At 41.6% G+C, this 6,330-nt stretch overlaps 1 long non-coding RNA gene across 1 annotated transcript; it reads left to right on the top strand.

The window, feature by feature from the left end:
- The first annotated feature begins 2,441 nt into the window (after positions 1-2,441).
- On the top strand, positions 2,442-5,533 carry LOC126203817 (uncharacterized). The gene is made up of 3 exons (XR_007540380.1): positions 2,442-2,492; positions 5,064-5,211; positions 5,469-5,533. It is a non-coding gene; the product is annotated as an uncharacterized LOC126203817 (long non-coding RNA).
- The last annotated feature ends 797 nt before the right edge of the window (positions 5,534-6,330 follow it).

The raw sequence follows: 6,330 nt of genomic DNA, 5'->3' as shown, positions 1-6,330 counted from the left end.
AAATATTTCAATTGCAGGCAAAAGAAGCTACAGTTTTGTGCAACTTCATTCACCCAAGAATTTAAGCAACACCGTGTGTGGAACTTTCGTACAGAAATGATTAGTGGTGGTCTGCATTAATATTTATACAGAAGAACGTACTGTGTTTGAGTACATCTTTCATTAGGTTGTATCCTATCATCCAGGTACGTAATTTTATCATTTTTACCTGTCATCACATTCAACGCCTATAGGACGTGATCTGACTCTCCCTTTATGATCATTAGCGTCTATTTCATTGACAATGTCTTGCATGAAATCCATTCTGTTAGTTTGGCTGTGGGCTAAATCGAATTTTTCCCCTCACGGAGCTTAGAAACGGTCTGAACCGTTGGAATGCACAGGATGGAACGACCCTCCCCGCTGAATTCGTAAGCGAGTATTTCCATTGTTTGCTGGAAGTTAGCGGTAGAAAGTTCGAGATGTTTCTAGAAATTCAGTCAGTTAAAACGACAGGGGATCCATAGGGTGCGCTTTTTGTCGCGAGCGGATTCAGCCGATGTGTTGAGCGTGGAAGCTAGGCCACTGATTAGCCGTAATTTGCGCCAAATAGAGCGTCCTCTCGGGGGTGTTGAGGAGCGAACGGTGGCAATAGAAGACGGGTCGAGCTACAGCATCGACGCGCTGGAGACGCCGTTGGCCGATGGGGACAAGCTGTGCAGCTGTACCAGGATGCCATGACGGTGCGAAGCCATGGAGCTGCTTGCTGGCGTACTACTAGTTAGGTCGCGATCAGAGCTTGTCATAATTAGTTAGATTAAAATCTTTCCCAATTGCTGAAATCCTTGTCACGTGTGTTCTAAATCAAATTCTGCACACCACACTGTTTTAGGTTGACGAGTACATTCGTTCTCTTGCTTCCGTAACTGTAAATCATATCCACTCTTCTCCTGCTCTGCTCTTGTCCCGTTAAATCAGTTAACGAAACTGTACCTTTATCAGTCCTGTGAACCTCTGCGAATCGATAATAGCAACTACATCTCTTGTTCTTTACCATGAGTAGCGCTTATCTCTGTTGCAGCACGTTGGATAAAGTACAGTGTTATAAAATCCTTTCCCTTTTCCTCATAGAGGCAGGCATAACCCACGCTGATGATTTTATCTGGTAAGTTATTTCCAAGTCTTCATTTCGTAAGGGACATTAGGATTTAAGAACATTGCTTATCGCACACTTCAAATGCCCTTCAAGCAGAAGTAACTTTTAGTAATTCCTAATGTTTGTATTAAGTCTTTTACTTCGAGCCTCCTAGGTCATTATCAGATTCCTCAGGCAACAAAGTTAGAAATATATGAGGTTCGGCTAAAAATTGTGATTGTCTCCTTAGGGACATACTGGGCTGATCTTTCTGTTGCGTTAGGTTAAACAAAAGGTTATCCAGGTTTTCAGAGCAGAAATTCCTCCTACTTCAATTAACCACATTGTGGATATTTCACTTATGGGGTATGATACTATTATCAGTGCTGTGGTAACAGATCAAAAGAAATTAGAGATTAAGGGATTACCATCGCATTTTTGCCTATTTTCAGACAGAAATACAGATTAAGATCACTAGTTTAACGTCAGATCAGTCCATGGTGTCAAACACTAAAGTCACAGCCGGCATAATGTAACAGAAAATTAAATCCAGGCGCTAGAATATACATAGTATAATAAGACATTACTTTCCCATCAATAGAGTTGTCACGCGTGACTCTGATATCTGCCACATCTCTGTTGTTTTTGTTGTAGTCTTCAGTCCAGAGACTGGTTTGATGCAGCTCTCCATGCTACTCTATCCTGAGCAAGCTTCTTCATCTCCCAGTACCTACTGCAGCCTACATCCTTCTGAATCTGCTTAGTGTATTCATCTCTTGGTCTCCCTCTACGACTTTTACCCTCCACGTTGCCCTCCAGTACTAAATTGGTGATCCCTTGACGCCTCAGAACATGTCCTACCAACCGATCCCTTCTTCTAGTTAAGTTGTGCTAGAAACTCCTCTTCTCCCCAATTCTATTCAATACCTACTCATTAGTTATGTGATCTACCCATCTAATCTTCAGCATTCTTCTGCAGCACCACATTTCGAAAGCTTCTATTCTCTTCTTGTCCTCCCGGGTTCGATTCCCGGCGGGGTCAGGGATTTTCTCTGCCTCGTGATGACTGGGTGTTGTGTGATGTCCTTAGGTTAGTTAGGTTTAAGTAGTTCTACGTTCTAGGGGACTGATGACCATAGATCTTAAGTCTCATAGTGCTCAGGGCCATTTGAACCATTTGAATCTTCTTGTCTAAACTATTTATCGTCCATGTTTCATTTCCACATCTCTGTAGCGCTGTCAAACTGGAGGGCAATGACAGATACGTGTTGTTTATCGTTTATTACCCTTTCGGGCCAGAGAGAGAAAATGTGAGCTAGAGGTACTTCGGCTCGGCAGAAAGGAAATAGAAGACTACTTTGTACAAAACATAGGAGAGGTTTGTACTTAACGCACTGCTTATTTACTTAAATACGCGTGAGTCTAGAAGGTATAAGCCAACGGCCATACCGCAGTGGCAAAAAAAAACCACCTATTCGCGTCAGATCACAGCATTTAAGCGCTTAGGGGTTTGGCTGCAATTTGAGCGGGTCACACTCTCAGTCTGCCGAGTGCTGTTGGTAAGCGGGGTGCATTCAGCCCTCGCGAGGGCAGTTTACGAGTTACCTGATCGAGGAGTGGCGGCACCGTTATCGAAAACTGACAACGGCCGGGAGAGCGAATTGCTGACCACATACCCCTCCGTATCCGCATCATTGGACACCTAAGGGCTGAGGATGACACGATGACAGGTCGGTACCGACGGGCTTTCATGGCCTTTTCGGAGGGTGTTCGTTTGTCCTAGAATGTATAAACATTTCACTGTTTGTTTGAGTACTTATACCGCTCCGATTACGGCCTTCAGGTTGTCGTGTGAGGTATGTCATTTGTTACAGTGAAAATACACGCACTAGCCCGTAATAATCCATTGAGTTACACATGATTGCACCAAGTATTATGATAATTGTACCACTATTATTAGAGAATAATGAAAGAGAATAAATTGGAAGAGAGGAGGAGGAACACGGATGTAATATTTTTAAGATTATTGGTATCAGATATTAAATTTTTGTCGATCGCTGTTATTCACACACACGAAAGGTGAGAAGCGAAAACTGGGCTATTGTTATTTCAAGAAATGAAGTACTACTAATTGTCTGACGTGATGTGGCAGTTCCATAATCCAATGTTGAAATCACGCAAGGGTTACTGTAGCTGTAATCCATAAACGTTGTAGGAACTAACATTAGAGTGGATGTAAGTAGTTTAGTCATAGATCTAGTGCCACGCTGGCACTGTTGCAGGTAATTTTGGAGTGCTTCACTTGTGAACGTATTTTGGTTTCGCGTTGTTGTGGATGAGGCGAGGACGTGTAAAATAACCCCCCCCCCCCATCCCCCCCACCAACGCACACTAGAATCTCAGGTCAATCCGAAATTAAAGCAGATATTTTATTTTTTTGTGGTAATAGATATTCTAACTGGTCAAATCTGGCCTAAACAATATCACAAATTATTTGTTCTTCTTCTGCAGTTTTTTCTCTCTACGGCTATCTGTGCTACCATGGAAGTTACTTCCTGGTGTCTTATAACACATATCCCGTTAAAACAGCCTGTTTCATTTGCTTTTAATATTTTCGTACTTCACACCTACATTTCTTCGCGTAAGCACATTAATACAAGTATTTTTCCAACCTAACTTTTTGCTCCTTCTGTCGAAAATTTTCCTCTCGTAACTACAGTACCAGCAATATTGTTACTAAGTACGGAGAAGTACAATGCAGCATGAGAAGTTACAACATCGAATTGTTGGATCTTAGTATCAAACAAAGGCCGTATTTTCAGGAAGAAATTTGAGAGTGTATGTATGGAACTAATATATGTATGGTATTTAATCACAAACTGCGGGAAAACTGGGAGAGATGAGAAAAAAATGTTTCAGATCTGGTGTTGTAGACGAATGTAGAAAATTAGGTTGATTTATCACATAAGAAACGAGGTTGTTCCCTACAGAATAGGCGAAGAAATGCGGGAAAAATACTGACAAGATGAAGGAACAGGATGATGGGACATGTAGTAAGTTAATAGGAGATAACTTCCATGGTATTAGAGGATGCTGTAGGGAGTAATAACAATAGGGAAAGACAGAGATGGGAGTACATCGAGCAAAACACAGGGCGTAGGATGCCAGCGATACTCTTTGATGAAGAGGTTGGCATACGGGAGGAATTAGTAGCCATGTGAAGAATACTGATGACTCGAAACAGAAACCAAGGTGATGAAACAACCAGAAGCTTCTTACATTTATACCAGTATCAGGTGTCTCTCTCCATTAAACAAATTTAAGTAATCCTCTACGTCTGAAGAAAGACGGGGTCGGAGCCAAATTTCTACGCAACGCATTCTTAAAGTAGCCACAGATCATAACATTCCTTTTGCTAAGGCATGCAAGACCTTCCTACTGTAAACTATAACGCTCTTAGTTTAATGATAGATACACATGATATAGCAAAGCTAGCTCTGACTTTATTTGCTGCATTAAAAATGCCTAATAAATTAAAAATGACAATTAATACTGTGACAGGAACGTAGTTGTCAAGACGTAGCCAACATACCTAGCAAATAAAGATTTTATGCAACAGAAACTCAGTAACTCGAGTGAAAAGGAAAGGGTTATGTCGGGACTCCAGTTTTCAGTTAAGAAAATACACTTCTATAATTGTTATAAAAGTATGTATTTGTATTTTCCAGGAATGAGAAAGAGAGAGACCACCAATATCGATTTATGAACTGAAATCATTGTCTCTAGTAGGAATGTTAAAACCGATCGTAGGCAAAATTAAGAAGACTGTGGTAAATGGAGGGAATTTTCATTAATAAGAATTTTTATTATTGCAGCTAGATGAAGTAATGATGAACGCTTTCATACTCGTATAATTTCTATATTACAAGTGTGCTATTTTCATCAACAGCTCATGGATGACCGGAAGGAAAAGCGCATCGTACGGAATGATGTGGTTGATCTCCTCTTGAAAATGAAGGAAGGTCAACTTTCTGGTGACGTGGACTCTAAGCAAGAGATGGAAAACCAAAAAGCGGTGACAGAAGACAAAACACTCAGTAAGTTAGTCATTCGTTACAGTCACTCTTTTAGTAGCGTTCTTTTTTTGGTTTATGGCTGTTTTTATTTACGTAGCATTCAAGTAATCACGAGACGTAGTAAATTGTTTCATGTGCCGTTCCTGAAGATCATCTGGAGATCTAAATCCGTAGTAAATAACATTTTTTTTTATCAGCAGCGTTTGGCGGTTCGGAAAACGTCTTCTTTGCCCATATTCTCAGAAGCTGAATCAGTAACGTAATATGCTTTCCTGCAGAGCTGACGAATGAACTCTTGGCTAGCCAGCTGATGTCCTTCCTGGGTGCCGGCTTCGAAACATCGAAACAACGAAAAGCACGAGGTAACTTTCACTACACGATTTTGTGTCAGGTAGGTCAATTGGAGGTTCAGTCTTCCTGCCCATATTGTGGTTTTTGATATTATCTCCCTTCTCAAGTGCCGGCCGTTGTTGCCGAGCGGTTCTACACGCTTCAGTCAGGAACTGCGCGACCGCTACGGTCGCAGGTTCGAATCCTGCCTCGGGCATTGATGTGTGTGATGTCCTTAGGTTAGTTAGGTTTAAGTAGTTCTAAATTGTAGGGGACTGATGACCTCAGATGTTGAGTCCTATAGTGCTCAGAGCCATTTGAACCATCTCAAGTCTGGTTTGATGCACCTTTCCACGATAATCTGTCCAATACGAATATCTCCATCTCTAAATAAGCACCGAAGCCTACACTCACTTCAACCAGCTTGCATGTTCGAGCCTTACCATTCCTCCAAAACTTTTTACCACTCACACTTGCCGGCCGGAGTGGCCGTGCGGTTCTGGGCGCTACAGTCTGGAACCGAGCGACCGCTACGGTCGCAGGTTCGAATCCTGCCTCGGGCATGGATGTGTGTGATGTCCTTAGGTTAGTTAGGTTTAATTAGTTCTATGTTCTAGGCGACTGCTGACCTCACAAGTTAAGTCGCATAGTGCTCAGAGCCATTTGAACCACTCACACACGTACAAATGATGCCTAAACGCTTTAGGATGCGCTGTACGAACTGATCCTTATTTTTCTCTAAATTAAAGTTAAAGCAATTACAGCCCTCGATCACATAATTTAATTTTATTATTCTTATTCTCTTTTTCT

This window comes from Schistocerca nitens, chromosome 9 (genome assembly GCF_023898315.1).
Source record: "Schistocerca nitens isolate TAMUIC-IGC-003100 chromosome 9, iqSchNite1.1, whole genome shotgun sequence".
In the NCBI taxonomy this organism is placed as follows: Eukaryota; Metazoa; Arthropoda; class Insecta; order Orthoptera; family Acrididae; genus Schistocerca; species Schistocerca nitens.
This window is presented reverse-complemented; position numbering and strand designations above follow the sequence as displayed.